The 19,041-nt window shown below is 43.1% G+C and overlaps 1 protein-coding gene and 1 long non-coding RNA gene across 5 annotated transcripts in view; one reads left to right on the plus strand and one right to left on the minus strand.

Moving 5' to 3' along the window:
• Wwox (WW domain containing oxidoreductase) overlaps nt 1–19,041 on the plus strand; it is an 861,609-nt gene that overhangs the window by 143,861 nt on the left and 698,707 nt on the right. The gene's annotated exons all lie outside the window — the stretch shown is intronic.
• On the minus strand, nt 8,619–14,596 carry LOC144370907 (uncharacterized). Its single transcript, XR_013430994.1, has 3 exons — nt 13,557–14,596; nt 12,174–12,284; nt 8,619–9,757 (listed from the first exon to the last, which is right to left on the minus strand). It is a non-coding gene; the product is annotated as an uncharacterized LOC144370907 (long non-coding RNA).

Here is a 19,041-nt window from a genome sequence, read left to right on the forward strand (position 1 = left end):
TGTAGGTAGAGGAGTGAAATAAGTGCATGTGCAGGATACATCCTGAGATCTGGAAATCTTACACCTCACACATCAGCCTGGAAGAATGTCCTAAATATCTACGGTGCTCTGGTACCGCCTCCCCTGCCCATCACGGAAATCTTCAAGCATGGACTCTGATAATTCCGCCTCTCATGGGGACTGGAAGCAGTGCAGTTCTCTTCAGTAAAGCGATTAGCTCATGAAGTTGTTGCTGGGGTCTTAACAGTGTGAGCGGGGGACAAAGGAATGAAATATCCCTTAAAAGTCGTCCTGCGACGAGGCTTCCATAATGCAAAACATTTGTTTCTCGCTGGGATCCCATTGGCGGTTCGCTAGTATTATATTGCCATTTATATTGGAAAGGCAGGCAGTGAGAAAACCGTAGTCTATTAAGAGTTTGTGAGTGTGTGCATGTGTATACAGTGAAATAATATCTAGTGTAATGTGAAGTGACAGTCAAAATTACAGCTTTTCTCTTGCCGCAAGGGTACTTCTCTGCCAAGTATAGTAATATTGTTGTAGCAGTGTTCAAGGTTGTCAGCAATTCTGGCTTACTCTGCAGAGAGTCATAATAGTGTGTGCAAGGAAGGAGCTTCCTGTCAGGGGAAATACTATAATTTTGATATATATTTGTTGGTGCCAAACTGCAATTAAATAGGAGGTGTTGGAAGAAGGTTTTATTTAACCAGCTTGAATTTGTTAATTAATTAGCAAAAACTTATATTTGGTATGCTTCAAGAAATAGTCCCATGTTCTAATATCTGGATTTCACATAAGTGTGTTTTTGTTTATCTCTTAAAAGAAAACAAAGTGCTACTCTGTACCAGAACAGAGTAACATTTTGGACAGAATTTTGCAAAGAATGAATGGCACAGAAAAATTTCATGCAGAATACATTTTTGGTGCAGAATAAATTGTACAGAAAAAAAAATTTTGGCAGAACACATTTTTTTTTTTTTTAACCACCAAAGTAAGGGGAAAAAAACGTAAAACTCCTTGAATGGCATCCTCTATTACATCTTGTTTCGGGGGCATTTCCTATTTATTGTATTGTTGTTTTGACTTCTGTTTTTGTGATGTGGCAGACAAAGTATTTAGAGCCATATCTATTATACAATTTAAGTTGTATCTTAATTAGTTTACAGTTATGCAGTAGGACTTGTTAGATGACTAAGAGAAATGCTTTCTTAAATAAGTGTGTGGGTGTGAGTTCACATGTGTGCGTTTGTGTGCACACATTTATTTGCAAAACACTAGTCTGTCAGTCACTACAGTATTACCTGGGGGATGCTGGTTCTCCTTTGTCTTATCACTTTGGTTAGCAACGGTTTTCCTGGTGACCAAACTCCCCTCCCATTCTCAAAAAAGAATGAGGTTGTAGCTAGTGTTCACTGCAAACTACTACTCAGATGACAAGTCCCTTTTTTTTTTTTTGAACAACTAGAAAAAACATGGGGGACTGAAATAGGGACAATATATTAAAAGTTCTAAGACAGTTATATCTGAAGAAATAAAGCACGGAAAGATTGTGTTGTTTTAAAAAGGACTATTTAAGAGTCTCGAAAAGGTAATGTGGTGGGGGTGACACCGCCATCTCATATTGAACATTTTGCAAATTGAGTTTCATTCTCCTATAAAATATGAATCCAATAACGTTTTATATGATCATAAAATGTGTCTGCTTTTTGTCTCTTTCACGAAAAAGAGAAATATTCTCACAGCTTATTACAAAATATAATTAATAAGCAACCTTTCGTAGTTATTTTCTGAGGTTAATTATTACCCCAAGAAATCAATTTCAATTTCTTCACTTTGCAAGACACATTTGTGACTGGATGTTTCCAAAAAAGGGAGAGAGTTAAAATGCTAAGTGGGAGCCTCCCCTCCCTCAAAAACCGTGCCCTTGTTGCTGGCCGTGATTGACAGCCTTACTGGGTTCTTTCTCCCAGGCCAGGAGAAGTATGGGCAGTGCAGTATTCTGCTGGAATCCGGAGGAGTTGGTTGGTTATAGTAAGGAACAACAGTTGTCTTCATACTGTTAAAATAAAAGCCAGATTCCCTCGAGTCTTCACAAGAGAAAATAACTGCTCTCCTTCGGTAACCTCCCTGACCAGCCCCAGCCTACGTGTCGGGGGAGACGGCCTGGGTCTGTTTTTGTGATGATCATTACTCCTGTCCTGGGACTCAGGTGAGCATCCAGGGAGAAGGGAAGAGAAATTTAAACCAGGAACTATCTCCTAATGGAAAATAGGAAACAAAAAAAAAAAAAAAGAAAAGAAAGAAAGAAAAGAAATGTATGAATTCCCTTCTTTGTGACCCTCTGTAAAAGTCATCAAACTCACACTCTTCTCACCAGACACAGGAGTTCCATGAGGCGAGACGGGAACGTTCCGGTCTGTTAGGACTAATCATGGCAGCCTCTCCCCAATTGGGAGGATAATTTGGCAGTGGTGGGATTTCCCCTCAAATTATATTCTTCAGGTACAGTTTTTAGAAAAACGTTTCCTCTCCTGTTGGTAATCTGCTTTATCTTTTGTTGCTTGACCTACAAGAGCGAATCTGTTGTCATGATGGATAGTATATGTCAACATTTGGAATCGTAGTTGGAATGATAGCTATTTCATGTGTTAGGATTAACGTACCCACAATTTGTGACATGCAGCAAAGAATCAAATAAGTTCTCAGGATCAGGGAAGAAGAACAGCCAATCATTTGAGCAGGGGATTGACTCCTGACCTGTAGGGTCCCCGTAGACTGGGGAATAGGTGTAGTGGGGGTGGAGGGCTGGGATAGACCCATCTTACCAGTAAAACTTTACTGGTGGAAACCAAATTTGAATTTCATAGGCGTTTTCATGTGTCACAAAATATTATTTTTTCCCCCAACTGTTTAAAAAATCTAAAGCATTTTTAGCCCAGGGATTGTACAAGATTAGATGGCATGGGTCCAGGTAAGGCTCCTGTAGCCCCTTAAATATGTGGCTGTGGCCCTGTCTTTGTCTCATCCCTTGTTTTTGATGGTCTCTTACGTGTTGCCTTCTTCAAGGAGAATGTTCCAAGTGGGGTCAACATGTCTACTGGCCCCAGCACTTTCCCGCCTTAGCGACCCCCATGACAAGAAGCTGTTTTCTTCACTGTCCCCAGTGTACAAATCTCAGGGAGAATCGGACTGGCCTGGTTGGCAGCAGGCAGGTACCCCTGACTCAGTCACCCCCAGGAGAATAGGATTCCCCCAGTCCAGGCTGCAGTGAAATGCCTGCGTCCATGTGGAGTCAGGGAGACCAGCTTCCCATGGAAGAGTGAGGTCCATTACTCAACAGAAGGCCCATGGGCAGGCGCCCTCGATAGTCGAACCTAGGGCTTCCACCGTCCACTGTGTCCCTTCTTGGTTTCATGCTGGGGTTCTATTTTTTGATGCTTCTGAAAACAGGCACAGGACACCCTCCCTGGACATAGCTTTTGACTGGAGCACCCTGGATGGACTCTTACCAATGTCCCACGAGGAACGGACCTCACGTCTCCTTGGCACCTGCCCTAAGCTATGTTCTGCAGAGGCAGAGCTCAAGGTGTTCCTCTGATTTTGGGGTGATTTGGAGGTACAGGGTATCTCAGAGGGGACTAAGGAGAGGGCAGGGAAGATGCCCCCCCCCCCCGGTGTGGCCTCAGCTGGAGACCAGCTTTAACCTAGTTGCACAGGAAGCTCTGGAGAGAGAATCTTGCAGCAGAAGGTCCTGCCTGAGAGAGACCAGGGTCCCAGTGGTGGTGATTGGCTATATCTGCCAGGTTAGGGGGGTCCTGGGTGTAGTTGGGGGGCAGTTGGTGGGCAGGAAGAGGCAGCTGTGAGTTACCTGCTGACACAGGTGCTGGGTGGATCTGCTCAGTGGAAGCCTCTAGGGTGAGGGGCAGCACAGGACACCCTCGTCTCTGCTGGAGAGACTCATGAACAGCACTTCATCCCTGCCAGGAGAACGGCGCAGCATAGCAGTACCGGCCCCTGGGCCTGCACCAGTGCGTTCACCAGCACCGTCAGGCGCAGGGGTCCTGCTGACATGGAACCCTTCGCCTGCTGGACCTCACACCTGCTTTCCTGACTCGTTTGCTGGGACAAGGTGCTCCCTGGATAACTTCTTCTTCTTTTTTTTTTTTTTTAAGGCAGAGATGATCATTTAGTATGTTAAATCACTAAAATTGTGAGTTGTTTCTTAAAACATCTAGCTTTTCTAATACTATTATGAATATAGATCTACTATGTCATCTAAATGGCTACCTTTTTATTTTATTTTTTTAAATTGTTTTTATTTCTAAATACATGACAGTGGAATGCATCACAATTCTTATGACACATATAGAACATTAATTTTTCATAGCTCTATATAAAGTATGTTCACACCAATTCACGTCTTCATACGTGTACTTTGGGAGGGAGCATGGGAGGAATAGATGAACTCTAGATAGGGCAGAGGGGTGGGAGAGGAAGCGGGGGGCCAGGGGGTTAGCAAGGGTGGTGGAATGTGATGCACATCCTTGGATAACTTCTGAAACTCGAGGCTCTGCAGGATGCCACACCAAGGTCTTCCTGCTGTAATGGGGTAAATGTGTCACACACAGCCAGGTGGTGGCTGCCAGGCTGGCCTTGGTGTTGCAGTTTGAAAGTGGACACGGTTTTTCTTTAACACACCAGGCATTATCCCTGGTTTCCTGTGGGTTTGGAAACTGTATTTGCATGAAGCACTTTTGAAGATGCTGAAAAACTAAAGAAGAACCCTTCCCCTCCCCCAAACAATGGTTACACAGTGACAACAGTGGGTTGAGCTAGATTCAGCTACGTCAAGGAAGAGCAATAAAAGGAGATGGATTGTTCTCTAAGCTTCACTTTATTGGATATTGTAATTGACATATAGTTGTCATTTATAATCATCTGTCCATTCCTGTGAGTTGGGAGCAGTAAAGTTAATTGTGGTGGCTCATTTGCATTAATCTCACCTCTGAAGGGTACAGTAACCCATTAATATCATGTCATGATGAATTATCACAAATAACATTGAACATATTGATTAATGATCTCTGAGATTTGTATCTCGTTAAAACATTTTGTTAGCTCTTTAAACTTTTAAGCCAACAGCCCTTTCATGTAGGAGGGGTTTGGAGATCATCTGAGGAGCTGGTAGTGGCCGGTGGCATACTCGAGGGGTCACAGGGTTCAGGAGTTGGACTACCCACTTCCTGTTAGATTTTTATTATCATCATTATTATGTTTTTTACTTCTCCAAGCCAAGCACCTTTTCTTAGTGACCTCCTCTACTTTCCACTGGTTGGTGGTTTCTTCAAAACAGTGGTTCTTTTGATTATAAAGTGTCTTCAATTCTCAGTTTTTAGTAAGATTTTAAAAATCATTTTTTTGTATCTCCTGCCCACCTGGACATGCCTGCTGCTTTGAAGTGCAGGAAGTTATTTTTGTCCTTCACGTCAAAATTTCCAAATTGACATGATAACACATTATAACACATTATAAAGTGTTGTTACCTTTTACCCAGACCCTCTCTGCTGTTAGGTGATTCCTGCTATCAGAGAAATCATCATGTTGACCACACTTACCGCGTGGGCATTAACACAAGGACAGGAAGTTCTTATTAACGAAGCCCTTTGCAGAATGTCCTGTAAATGCTGAAATACAGTAGACCCAGGAGTTGGAGAGGTTGGCATGTGAGTTGCATTACCCAGCTCGCCCTAATAGCTTTTCTCCTTCATCATTTAGAAAAGTGAAACAGTAGTTGGTCTTTCAGAGTTACATATTTCTTCCACTTACATTGAGTATTTGGATTTTTTTCTTAAGAGAACTAACAACTGGCAAGATGTTGGACCAGTCTCCTCTTCTGTCGCTTTAGAGACAGCAGAACTGGTCTCCCGGAGGTCAGGATGCTCTTAAGATGATGTTGTAATGCTTGCCTAGCGAGAGTGGTCTTGAATCCAGTGGGCGGTTCCGGAAAGCACCAAAGTGCACCCATGCCTCAGTAGACCTCCTGCCTTGGGCCCATTATGTTTTCCCCTTGAGGGAGGGGTTGTGACCATCAAGCAGACAAGGAATCGGGCTCCCAATGCCTGGGGAAGCTGCCCAGATGCTCAGTGTTAACACCTTTAGCCAGCAGGGAAGGACAGTGATACCGTTCTGACTTACTCTGGGACGTTTGGTTTTATGGAGGGTTCCTAAAACAGTAATCGGACCATATGTGCAGCAATTTGGGGGCCTAAATAGCTAAGGACAAAGTAGGCTGCCTGCTTCTAAGAGCTTTCTCTGTTCTCTTTGTCAGGCCTATAATGTTCCTCACCCACCGAGTATTTAATATCTGTGTTTTCAAATCAAAGAACAAGCTTTTTGTCTCCCAGGATAGTATCTTGTAAAGCCAACCTCTTTATTACTTCACCAGTTTAGGGCTTTATTACTTGCGATCTGAAGCCTGCTAGTGAATTATGCATGTTACAGCTCCCAGCACCGTCGCTACCCACTCTTCCTCTACCTTTTGGGGGGTCCAAAAATACAAGCGAGCTCGACGTGTGTTCATTCCCATCCATGGTATTAATCCTTATTCATTTTAAAAATCTGCTAACGGAAATATTTCCATTCAGCTCATTAATCAATTGTGATTTTCATTCCCTTGTTTTGTAAAAGCTGTTGCAATAAATACTTTTTTTTTCACAAGGCGAAAATCCAAGAGATGGATGCAGCCAGCGTAATTAATTGCACCCAGTTACAGGAGATCAGCAAGTTTGTGAGATTCACATGCTGCTATACCATATGGTTGCCCAGTAGGCGAAAAATTTGATTAATGTTTTGAAGTAGATTTTTTTCAGCAAATATTACAGCCCCAGATGAGGTGGTTTTTTCCCCTTTTTACTTCCCAGTATTGTTAGGCTTAGCCGAAGGAACCAATCCTCTGATTTAAAGCTTAATAATATTGTGATTCAGTGAAAACTTAACATGCGATAAAAATTACAGTCCTCCTGTCTCTTGTGGATCCAGAAAAAGAATACATTGTCTTTGTAATTAAGTGAAATGTAATTGTTGGATTCTAGAACTAGATTCTTTTTCCCCTTAAAAAGGGAAAATAACTAGTTCCAATTGATGCATTTTTGATTTTTGATTTATAAGCAATATATTTGGGCAGACTTTTAAAATTAAAAGGGAACAGCAAAAAAACAAAACAAAACAAAAAAGCAAACAAACACAAACAGAAAAAAGAAAAGAGAAAAGAAAAAGAGAAAAGGCTCAGAGAGCCCCTTAAATGCTGCATGTACCTGACCCTCATGAGTACGACAGGGTGTCATAGGCAAGTCCAAGGTGTTCTGCTCTTCTGTGCTAAGGGATATCAGCTTTATAAGCCCTCCACATGTTCTCAGGTAATTGACCCTTTACTTCAGATTTTAAAATCAAGCTGACCAGTATCTTGGTTTTGTGTGTCAGCTGCTTGTCATGCCGAGTACCCATCCCTTATGGTAGTGGCTTCTCTCCCCTTAAAGAGGAAGGGAACAGCCATGTGGTGATGTAACTGGACAAGGTGTGGCAGACCTGACCTGGGGCACTCAACACATCTGCATGGAGTTTAGAAAACAGGTCAGGACTGGCCAGAAAACGCCTGTCTACTGGGTTCAGCCAAGTCTGATGCTTCCTACAGTTTAGCTTTTCTGTTTTTCATTTCTTTTAAAACCCTTGTTTCTTATTGTTACGCAAGGTATGACTCGCCTTAAACCCAAGTCTGTGGAAAGAAACTGCCAGTGTAAGTATTTGGAGCATGATCTTTAACCGGGTGGCCACCTCTTTTCAAATGCTTAGAGTCTTGGCAAATACTAAATTTTCTCTTTTAGAGATACAAAAGTTACTTTACCTTTCACCCCTCTGAGTAGTCCAGAGAGACACGTCGTTCAAGAGGAACCGTCTCATCACTGTGGAACACATCAGTTCTGTGTGCTGTCATTTCTTAGAAGTGGCATGATTATTGCTGTGTGTTCTGTTTTGTTTCTATTGCAGTTTAAGGGCCCTAAGTGTGCTCTGTCTTCAGTGGTTCAGCCAGGGACAGTGTCAATCAATATGCAGGCGGAAAGGGAACAGGCCAGGAAAAGGGTCCCTCTGCTCTGATTTTAACTTGCAAAGTCAGATCTTAGCAAGAAGGTTAGATTGGTTTTTGTAATTTTATTGGAATAGGTTTCTAATCTTTTTTTCTCTAATTATTATTATTATAAAGACTAGTTTTGTAAGAATTATTCACAAAAGCTTGAAAAGAAGGATCTCAGGTGTGTCCTGATTCATTATGCCAGTGCAGAAATTAGTGCAGCCTGTCTTAAGTTTGAGCTGAAATTCTTTGATTTTTCATTATTTTAATACAGATTTTAAGGTAAAGCAGTTTTAAGGACATAATTTAAGATCAACATTTCCCTAAGATCTAACTCACATTTTTTCCCCTTAATTTAGCCATTCCTACTGAGTATTTTAAGCAACTTAAGCAACATTTTTTTGACTGCCTTTTGCATTCAAGACACTTTGTGTGGTCATCTACAATTACAGCTCAGTTTTTAAATGAAAAGAGGAAACACTTTTTAATTTTTATTTAATATGGCAGGTGAAACATGAACAATGTATGATCAGTTGGCAGGAGATTGTGTGTTGAATTATTTATGAGTTACCTTTTTTCCTTCAGCCACACGTACATACGTGAAATTCATTACAGAGTGATAGGGTGAATGTCGCCGGGGCTCTGAGGAGGATGTGCACCTTATCACAATGAAAGCCACATTTGTTCCAGCGACTGGTTCGAGGGTGGCCTGCGTATGGTGTAGGTGTCTTCTCTCCACAATGCAGTGTTTTCTCTGCAAAGGAGAAGGCTGCGTTTCTTGCCCTCCTCTCACTACAGAGCTTTTGCCACCTGATTTCTCCAGGACAGTGTCCTGAGCCTTTCTTCCCTATAAGGTGCCAGAGAGCACTTGCAGAATCTCTCTTTATCCTATGTATTTTGCTTCCCTGGATGTAATCCTTCTGGAGAGAGAAAATTCCCAGAATATCGGTTCATTTATACGGAACCTCCTTTTATGTGAGGTGATCACGTTGGGTCTTGATTTATAGGGCCTCTCATAGAGTATCTGTACTCAGAGAGACTGATTCACAGGAAAGTCACTGTCTGTTGGGTGGGAGATAGCTACAATTTTCAAGTGAGGAAAAAAGTCCAAACATGTTTAGGGAAAAGACCAATAACATCATCTTGGGAGTAGGAAGAAAAAGATGACCCTCAAGGTCTCTCCCCACGTGAGATTGCCGAGTGTTGCCCTGTAAAAGCCCCCCGCCACCTCTCAGTGGGAAGGCTCTGCTCTTCTCACCAGCCCTCAGTGAGTGTCCATGTGGGGCAGCTGGGCAGGGAGAGGCTAGGTGCCAGGCTGGACACCATGCTGGGACTAGGAGTGTGGGAGGGTCGACCCCACGCAGCGTTGGCAGAGGAACTTTGCCAGTCTGCTTCTTCCCAGCTCCAGGCCATGCTGACGTTGAACTTGAACACATGAGAGCTAATGATTTCTTTTAAGGCGTGTTTAGTGATTTGTTTTCAGAGTGCTAAGTTGGCAGGAATAAAACTTCAGCAAGGAGAGTTGATTTTTTGATGACCCCAAAAATGCACGTCCTAGAGTGATTTAGTAAAGCGGAATGGGCTGCGATTGTTCCACATCAGAGAAAGTGAACCGGGTCCCGGAATTACTTGCTAATGAAAAAAAGGAATTAAAAAAATCAAAAGAGCATTCAGCTTTAGGGCAGCAGACGGAGTGGGGCCGCTCTTCCTATGTTGACCCCGTGGAGAAACCTCCCGCCTTGGGGCTCCACGTGGTGCTTTCCCAAGAGGAGCACCCCTGTCCTATGGCAGGGCACAGGAAAAAAGCTACCTTTCTCTGCAGGTAAAGGAGTTCCCTCAGAGCAAGGTGAAGGAGAAGGCACCCAGCTCTGCACATCCAGATCCCAATTCTAAAACCACAGCCACTCTGGTATTTTCAGAATAAACAATGTTGGAAACCTCAGTGGTACGAAGTCCCACTTTGCTTTACCCCCTCCAGGATGGTTTGGTTCTCTTGAGGTCTTGAGTAAGGTGTCAGGGGCTACAGAGAGGGACAGAGTTTACCAGACAGGTGTTTGTAAAAGTTTTCTCAGCCTCCAGTGTGAGTCTCAGCCTCACAAATTTAAGAATGTTCACCGACATTTCCAAGAGTCACTTGATTGTTATTTTGGTGACAAATGAGGTCATTGCATTGTGTTTATAATCAAGTACAGCAGCCCATGAGTTCAGTTCCAGGGTATAAAAGTCACCCTCCTTTGATTTTTAACGTGGGACAGATAGATTTTCATTCCTCCCTCTCTCTTTCTGTACTTTTTCCCCCTGTATGGTTTGGTTAGCTACCTGGTGACAGTCTTTCCCTCACATCCCTCTTTTGGGATGTCTACATTTGAAATTTTGTCAGAGGCCTGGGGCTTGGTCCGACAAAGCCCTCCTGGCAACGGGGCCTCGGGAGCACTCTGAATAGACAGGTCAATATCTGCCCACGTGTTTATTTGTAATTAAAGCTCAGATGCCCGAGAATGGCTTTACCATTCATCTCGAACCCCAGTGTCGTTTCCTGGTGAATGATGTATGACAGTTTGCTTTGTGCGGCCTCTGAAAGGGAATCGTGCTCGCCGCATTGTTACCGAGCAGCGTTCCTGTAGGGCCCCCTTTCCACCGTCTCGAGCTGCTGCTGTTCGGTAAATCTGTCACTAGGGTCTGCGAGGCCCCGTATTTATGAAGCGAGTGTAGAGTGGTCAGTCTAAAAAGCTCCTTAGCGCAGTACTTTGAATTTTAAATTACACACATAATTCAAAGGTAATGTAACTTGCCGTGTCGGACTTTAGTCCATTCCGTTAAATGGAGAAAAATGACTGACGTGAAGAATGACTTATTGATTCTTGGTGGGAAAATGACTTCTGTAATATAGGAAGTATGGTAAAAGGAATAGCTTAATTATTTAGGGAGCACTTTTCAAAATATGCTTTTACAGCAGTACAAATTGTATATATACAAACTGTTCGACTAGGTTCTTTTTTTTTTAATTCTTTGGTCAGGGAAAGTTATGAGAAGGCTCATGTTATTCAGTTGCTCAGACAAAGTTTAATTTTGCTTAAACTCTTATAGGATATAACTAAGAAAGTTAGACGGAGCACTGAGAGGTTTCTAAACCACTTTGAAAATATGGCTTGTTCTGATTGTCAACTTTTTTTTTTTTACTTACATTATAAGGTTAGTGTTATGAAAGTCAAGATTTAAAAAATTCTCTCTCTCTCTCTCTCTCTCTCTCTCTCTCTCTCTGGTTTACGATGTTTTTCAACAGTGTCATGAACTCACTTAATCTGATTTCATCAAGTAAATATATGGGAAGTTGAGATGACATTTTTTAATCTGGCATATGAAGAAATATTCATAAAATATCAGATAAAATATTTATTTTGGCCTTTTGCTTCTGATCTCTTTTGATTCCATGTGTACTCTTTGCACAAGGACCGCAGCCTAATGTTATTTTGACTGCATTTCACAGTGTTGGCAGCCTTTCAGATAAACAGCATATTTGTGGTTAATTGGTTGAACATGTTTTATAATTATAATTATATTAAAACCTTAATGTGCTTGAACATTTGCCCACTGAAGGCCACTTGCAGGAACTAAGCTATGTTTCTGTCATTACAACTGAGCTGGCTGGTGGCTGACATTCAGCTTTTGAGGCAGGATAAGGAACCTGGGAGTACGTAGAGGCCCCTTCTCGTTTCTGCTGGAGACGGCTGTTTGGGTAGTTTTAGAAGCTGACCGTGAAACTTGCCTTCTGGTAGTAACTTGGATCCCCAGGTTTCCATCTGAGGGCTAACGTTTTGTCAGATTTTCAGAAAGGATGGCTTTGGCTTTTTATCCGAGTTGCACAAGGGTTATTTTTTTAAAAAAAAAAAATTAGCACTTTATCAAGTTGGAGCAAATTTCCAAGGCCACTATGGGGTAGGGGAAGTCACCAAAGACCACAGCTTGGAACCAGGCAAACCACCATCTTTGAGCAGAGTCTGATAGGTAACTGTGGGCGGGGCCGGGGGGCTGGGGCAGGAGACTTTACCTCTGTGCACTGAGGAGATGCCTTCTCATTGATACAGAAGCCCCGTGGACCGAGCAGCAGAGGATTCCCACATCTTCTGGGTATCAGGTCAACCATAGGAGGCACCTGTCCCTGTATAATAGTCTAAATCAGTTTCTGTGAGCATTTTTTTGCTTCTTTCTGGTGTGACCAGTGAGATGAGGATGGTTTTATATTTATAAATGGTATTTTAAAAAATCAAAAGAATATTGTGTATCACATAAAAATATATGTGAAATGCAAGTTTTGTCAGTAAAGTGTTATTGGAACTTGGCCATGTTTACGTGTCTGTGTCTTGTTTATGCTCTTTTCATCCTACTTATTTCTAGACCCCTGTAGAAAAGTTTGCCACCCACTGAACTACTGAGGCCCTTCAGTTCCTGCCTCTCGCCAAACTGATGGTGCCCTTAGGATAGGGCCTTCTCCTGTCTCAGTGTTTGGACCATAATGGGAGACGGTGGCTGGCCAGTTGAACGGAAGAGTGACCACAGTATAGCTGTGGGAAGAGAGATGCCTGTCATTTTCTTATCTTTGGTCTAACAACTGAACTGAGTTTATGAAACTTGAAAATCTGTTTGCAAACATGTTTGAATTGATTTTTATGGTCTTTTAATTAACTCAATAAAAATGGTAACAACACAGCAATTTCAAGAAAATAACAGAGCCAAGTATTTTTTATAGCTATGCATGCAATCCCCGTTACACCCACACACAGTATTTATATGGTCCAAATAACTATCTGTTGGACCTAGAATACTTCCAATTAGGATTAACTCAAATGATTGCTCCATATATATACATATATAAAATATATGTATAATTTTTTTTAAAGGAAGAGAAAAATCTTTTTTTTTTTTTTACATGATGGAGCAATCCTGAATCCTGGAACTGCTCCATAAGGTAGGAATTCCATTTAGTTTAAATGTGTTCTTACCCTAAAATATTCGGAGGGCCCAAAGGATTCAGACAGGTCTAAGTTGGGTAGCTGAACACTCAGGTGATCAAAGTGCTTGGTAAGGAATTTACAGATGTGTTAGAATGGTGAGGATGCCAATTCAGAATCTTCAGGCCAGTGATCTAGGCCAAAGGTACCCTGCCAGGATGTTCGCAAGTTTCAGAGCCTTGTGGCGAACCCCCTTGGTGGGCATGCTCTGGTTAAGCCCTGCTCTGCCTGCCACTTTAACCCCCAAGATGTCAGAGCCTGCCTGCCTTCTCACTGGTGTGGGCTACTTCCTTCTTGGACTTTGGAGTCAGACTGGGGACACCCCACCCTGCCCCCACCTTAACTTTGTGGCTGCAGGCGATTGGCCTCACCTCTTTGAGCCACTAGTTAACTCAGATGCAAAGCAGGGATCTTACACCTACCTCTGAGGGTTGTGGCAGGAATCGGGAAGGAAGACATTTGTGAGTCTCCCAGGGAGCTTCGTGGTGCATAGTTAGCAGGCGGTGAGGTTAATTATCTTTGCTTTCTCTCCTGCCATTTTTTATAACTGAGTGCTGGCATCTTGCGTCACAGACGTCCAGCAGCATCTTTCTCCTCTGTGTATCACCTGGCACTGTTTTACTAGGTTGAGTGTCCTCCATTCCTTCTTCCACTCCTACCTCTGCTTCTCCCCTCTGCCTTCCAGTGGTTCTGAGATGTATGGGTCAGTGGACTTCTCCTCTAAGCAGGAGTGGACAGTGGGATGCCCTTTCCCCTTCCATGCTGGTGGAGAGTGCTGAGCCGGAAGCATTTCATAGACTGCAGACCTTTGGTTCCAGCCTGCTCTGGTCAACTCTGGTAGGAGCTCATCCAAGGGCCAAAGAACCTTTGTTTTCATTCAAGATCTTTTATGTTAGTCTGTTTTCTGTTGCCAATAATGCAGTGCCACAGACTGAGTAAATTATAAGAAAAGCAAGTTTATTTTGGCTCAGGGTTCTTCTTGAAGGTTGAGGGGCCACATCTGGCAATGGTTTCCTTGCTGGCAGAGTCCAGGTGGCACAGAGTGTCACACGTCTAGGGACGTGGAGAATAACCTGTTTGTTCTCTGGTCTGTCTCTTCTTATAAAGCTATCAGTGTTCCATCACGGGGGCCCATCCTGATACCCTCCTTTAATCCTGACCACCTTCTATACGCCCCACTTGTGAACATACTGTCCGGTGGGGATTAAACTCCATCATGGGTTTTGGAGGACAAATGGTATTAAGCCATAACACTTTCCTAAAAAGTGGCTCATGGCCTTCTTCAGGATTTCTCCATGCTTTGCAGTTTTCTTCCCACGGAGTCCTGTCCTTGAGCCTCTACCCATCCCTCTGCTGCCGACCCGTGGGTGAGCTGGCTCCTTTTTCTCCTTTTCTGTGTTGGAGCCTTAAGTACTCTCCTCCCACGAGAGCTGACCTTCTTCAGTGACTCCCTGACCGCGTGTCCAGTTTAATTTTTGCTGGCCCTGACTCAGCATCTCTGAGCCAAGTCCGGAGCTTAGGTTGGAGAAACAGAGGTGTGGAGGCCCACCTCCTGCCTTAAAGAGCTTGCAACCGGTGAGCCCCATCCATGCAGAAAACTGGGGTTCACTCTCTGCCATGGCCGGGGCTCACCTTTCTTCCCTTCCCTGATCTGGCCAGTTTCCACGTGACTGATGAGATTTGGTTCTGTTGTACGTGTGGCTCCTTAATTGTTTTTCTGTTTTATACTCACCTCACTGGATTACACTGATCTCTGTGTATATGTGTCCCCCACTGGTCAATGGCGATCCTAATCCAGCTGTCAACACACACGTAATAATGCCTCTCTGTGAAGGGGCAGTGTGACATGATGATGTTCCAGCATGAGGAAAACACATGTGTGTGCACACGTGAACACACTGTTAGGGAAGGGGGGAAGGGAGGGGGAGAGGGAGGGGAGGAGGGAGTGAGAGAAGAGGGAACCCAACAGTGTTTTTTGAAGGATTGCATGGAGGAGTGAAGAGATGAAGTCTTGAACGAGTGGGTCAAGAACAAGATCTGGCCCAAGGAAGACAGGTGGCTTTGTAGACGGTTCCTGCAGGAAGACCTGGAGGAATTCAGGACTCTCCTGTCCTCCTGGCCTTGGTCAGAACCGCAGCTCTCACTTCTTCCCAGGTCATGTCTGAAGATGTGTTATCTGTAGCTTCACCGATTAAATATGCTGGGACGGAGGGAGTGGCAAGGATTAATTTGTGCCAAAGCATGCCAATCAACTGACTTGCCGTCATTTTCTGGATACAGAGGAAAGGGCGTTGGTGACTTGGAGAGCAGCTCCCAGGAACCATTGGAGACTCTCTAGGCAGGATCTCAGAGGAGATGTCATGTTTTCCTCCAGTGCTGGGGTTCATGTTGTCAGGATGAGGCACTGAATGCCTCAGCGTCCCGTGGGGACCTTCTAGAACACACATCTCTGGGCTCCACCCCTAGGGTTTTCATTTCAGAGCTTCTATAGTGGGACCCAAAGATCTGCATTTCAAGCAAGTTACCAGATGACGTCAGTGATGCTGGTTTGGGTGTCACATGGGCCAAGCGCCTTTTGCAGCTAATTGGCAAGGTCTCTGCCATCCACAACTTCTTTTGGCATCACCAGGAGAGAATCTCGTTTTCTGACTATGAGATGCACCAAAGTTACTTTAGAGAAATGCTTTTGCCATCAGTGCTTTAAAAATAGCTCTCCAAAGTGAAAAGACTTAAGATTCTTTTATTGAGATAATTTCTTTGTAAATATGAATTCTATATCACATTTGGAAAATGGGTCAGGCCCTTATTTTGCTCAACTTGTGTTTTTCGTTATTTCCTACATAAATTGGATGTACCTGCCTTAGATGTCACTTTGTGGTAATAATACTTTTCTACATTAAAAGAAAAACAACCCTGAAATGAAAATGTAACTTAGTCTTATTATTGTAATCTCCCTTTGCCTTTCGCATGGATCATTTGTTTGTGAACTGGTTATTTCAGGAAGGGCTCAAAGGTAATTTCATGGTTTATAGCATTTATATTGGCGCCTTTAATGAGCAAAACATATTGTTTTCTAATACATAGAAAAAAGGAATTCATATATATGTGTGTGTATATATAAATATATATTCATTTTCTAATATTACATGTATATCAAGTTCAAGACATTGAGAACAACCATGTAAAGAAATTATACTTCTTTACACAAGGGAAATATGGAAGTTGTGTAATGCAAAAAATAAATAAATAAAAAATAAAAAACATTTGCAGGCTTATGAGATGATTTTATTTTTAATGAATCCAAATGATAGCAGGGAGCTGCTGTTGTGTTTGTGCATTGTACAGCAATTCATATCTAAAAATACAGTAACATATGGCTTTGTTATTATTTAGTTTAGGAATTTATGTACCTAAAGGAGTTTTCAGAGCTCTGGGTCTCATTCGGGTGCTGTACACAGCAACTCAACAAGACAAGCTGGAGCCGGGAGTTTTTCATCCCCAGATTATTAAGACTTGACCAGTTCACTTTTCAGTTGGTGTTATGAAGCTCAAGAGCGTTTTGGCATATGCTAATGTTCCTCTTCTCTCTTTCTTATTATGTTGTAGAAGGCTGAATTGGTGAGATTTTTTTTTTTTTTTTGGCCCAATAAAAATATGTCTTCTCCCTGCATGGGAGAAGAGCACAGGCTTCTTTTTCTAGTCCTGCAGTGCAGTGACCTCCAGCCTCTGGGGTCACTTGATGTCCTGGGGAGTCATTGACACCCACATGCTCCTGATCACAAGGCCTCTCCCTCCTGTCCAGATTGTGTTTGTTTTACGGCTCTCGCAGGGAGCATGCAGCTGTGTCAATCCGAGAATGGTTTCGGTGCTGCTTTGATCTTTGTGTGGATCAACAGTTGCCTGGGTCCCTGAACCCTGTTCCATGGCCCCATATTTCTTGGATTTTTCCATTTTCTGCTAATTACGGCATTGCACAGAGAGCCTGCCAACAGCATCCCCCACAACGTTGGGTGGAGAATTTGGAAAAAAAAAAAAAACACGCCCTGAGTCTGTCATTTGTAGAACTATATTAAGGAGTGATTTCCACTTGATGCCAAAAAATATACCATTTAGTTTCCTCCTAAGAGACAATCTGACAATTTCAAGTAGATTCTGGAGTCAGATCAATTTGAACATACTGTGGACTGAATAAATGTTTGTTTTTTTTCCCCCTAACTAATGCAGTGTATTTTTTAAAATAAACTCCTCAGGAGTTCCATCCTTCCACCAAACATAGATGGCACCATGTGAGCGACAGCATGCTGGGTGGATAGAGTGTAGTGTTTTTTTCAATCAACAAGTAGGGTGTCCATAGAGACCTACGCATGGGGAAATACAAAATTCATGGTCCCTGCCCTAATAATATGTTGGGAAGGATAAAACCCTTGCTTTTGAAAGCCTTAAACGTGGAACGAGGAAGCCATGTGTGATTTGGGACGGAGCCAACTTTTCCTGTGGGGTGACCATGAATGGCTGATGGAACTGTGCCTTAATGCCAAGAGTAGATCTGGAGCCAAGAGATGAGACGTCATCTCTCATCTCTAGGCAAGAGGACTGCCATTGAAGACCACGTTTGACAGAGTACATAAACCTTCAGGCATCCAGGTTTGGAGAGATGGGGGTATGTATCTTGAGTCTGCGTCTTATGGCCCAAGCAATTTGGAAAGTTTGCTTAGAGTTTGGGACTCAGTATTCTCACCTATAAAGGGGGATTAATAACCATCTCTACCTCCTAGATTGTGAGGATCAACCAGAACCACACATGGAATTGTTGAACACTGTCCCTGGGCTGTAGTGAGTGGTCAGTAAATGTTAGCTCCTCCGCCTACACTGTCGCTTCTGTTGTCTTCTTCCCCCTTCCTCCTCTTTTTCTTCTTCTTCCTCCTTTTTCTTGATCAAGGTTTTACATCAGAAAAGATAAGTAGAGTTTTAGATGGCTTACTGGTTTGGCAGGAGCCTAGGGGACATGAAGGCGAGCATCTCCAGGTTAAGTTAAGCAGCAGGTCCCTGAGATCTGGGGTGGGCCTCTGTTCTCACCAGCTTGTCAGGGACCCAGCAGAATAGAAGCAAAGGCTCTGTGCTGGAGGATTTTGAACCCCAGGATGGCCCTGTGGATGCTACTCAGTGGGGGCCACAAGGGGACTTGTTATGTGAGGCATTTGATGGGAAGTAGAGGCTCCATTGTGCTCTGGAATTCCCCAGTGATCTCTCCTCCCGCTGTGCCTGGCCTTGGTCACGCTGGAGTCTTTGGCATACACATGTTCTGCACGACTTGAGTGTAAGGAACCTGCCTTTATTAATAAAAACAAGAAAGGGAAGGAATAGTTGGTCCTGAAAGTACAAACCAACATCCTGAGTCAATTTACAGTGTTGCTGGTTTCTTCCACATCTGTTCAGCTGTGGCCGGAAAAACCATTTCTTATCAAGCAAGTCATCAAGGCTGAGATCTAAGGACTTGGTTAAGGTTTGGGCCTGCTGTGTGTCAAGACAAGGCAGGTGCCATCTTACCAAGTCCAGGATGTGCTGCTGTCTAGATGGCTCGGCGACAATGACAGCTGCCCATCACAGAAAAGGCTGAGAAACATGCATTACCACGTTACTCGTCAATGGCAGTGCTTAAAACAAAAGGAACTGAGCAGAAATTAGGAGCAAGCTTTATTTTTTCCCCAACAGTAATCAGGAAGTCTATTCAATTTTCGCTTCTTTTTAAAAAGTAAATTAATCTTCTAGAAGGTATCTCCATTTAGGAATAATTTTCTGGGCAGTCTTTACAATTCTTTCTCTCTCTCTCTTCCTCTGACATCTATGAATAGTTCTCTATGCAGTGGCATTACTAATGGCCTGACTGTTTCAGGAAATGATTCATTA

Source organism: Ictidomys tridecemlineatus, chromosome 15, assembly GCF_052094955.1.
Source record: "Ictidomys tridecemlineatus isolate mIctTri1 chromosome 15, mIctTri1.hap1, whole genome shotgun sequence".
In the NCBI taxonomy this organism is placed as follows: Eukaryota; Metazoa; Chordata; class Mammalia; order Rodentia; family Sciuridae; genus Ictidomys; species Ictidomys tridecemlineatus.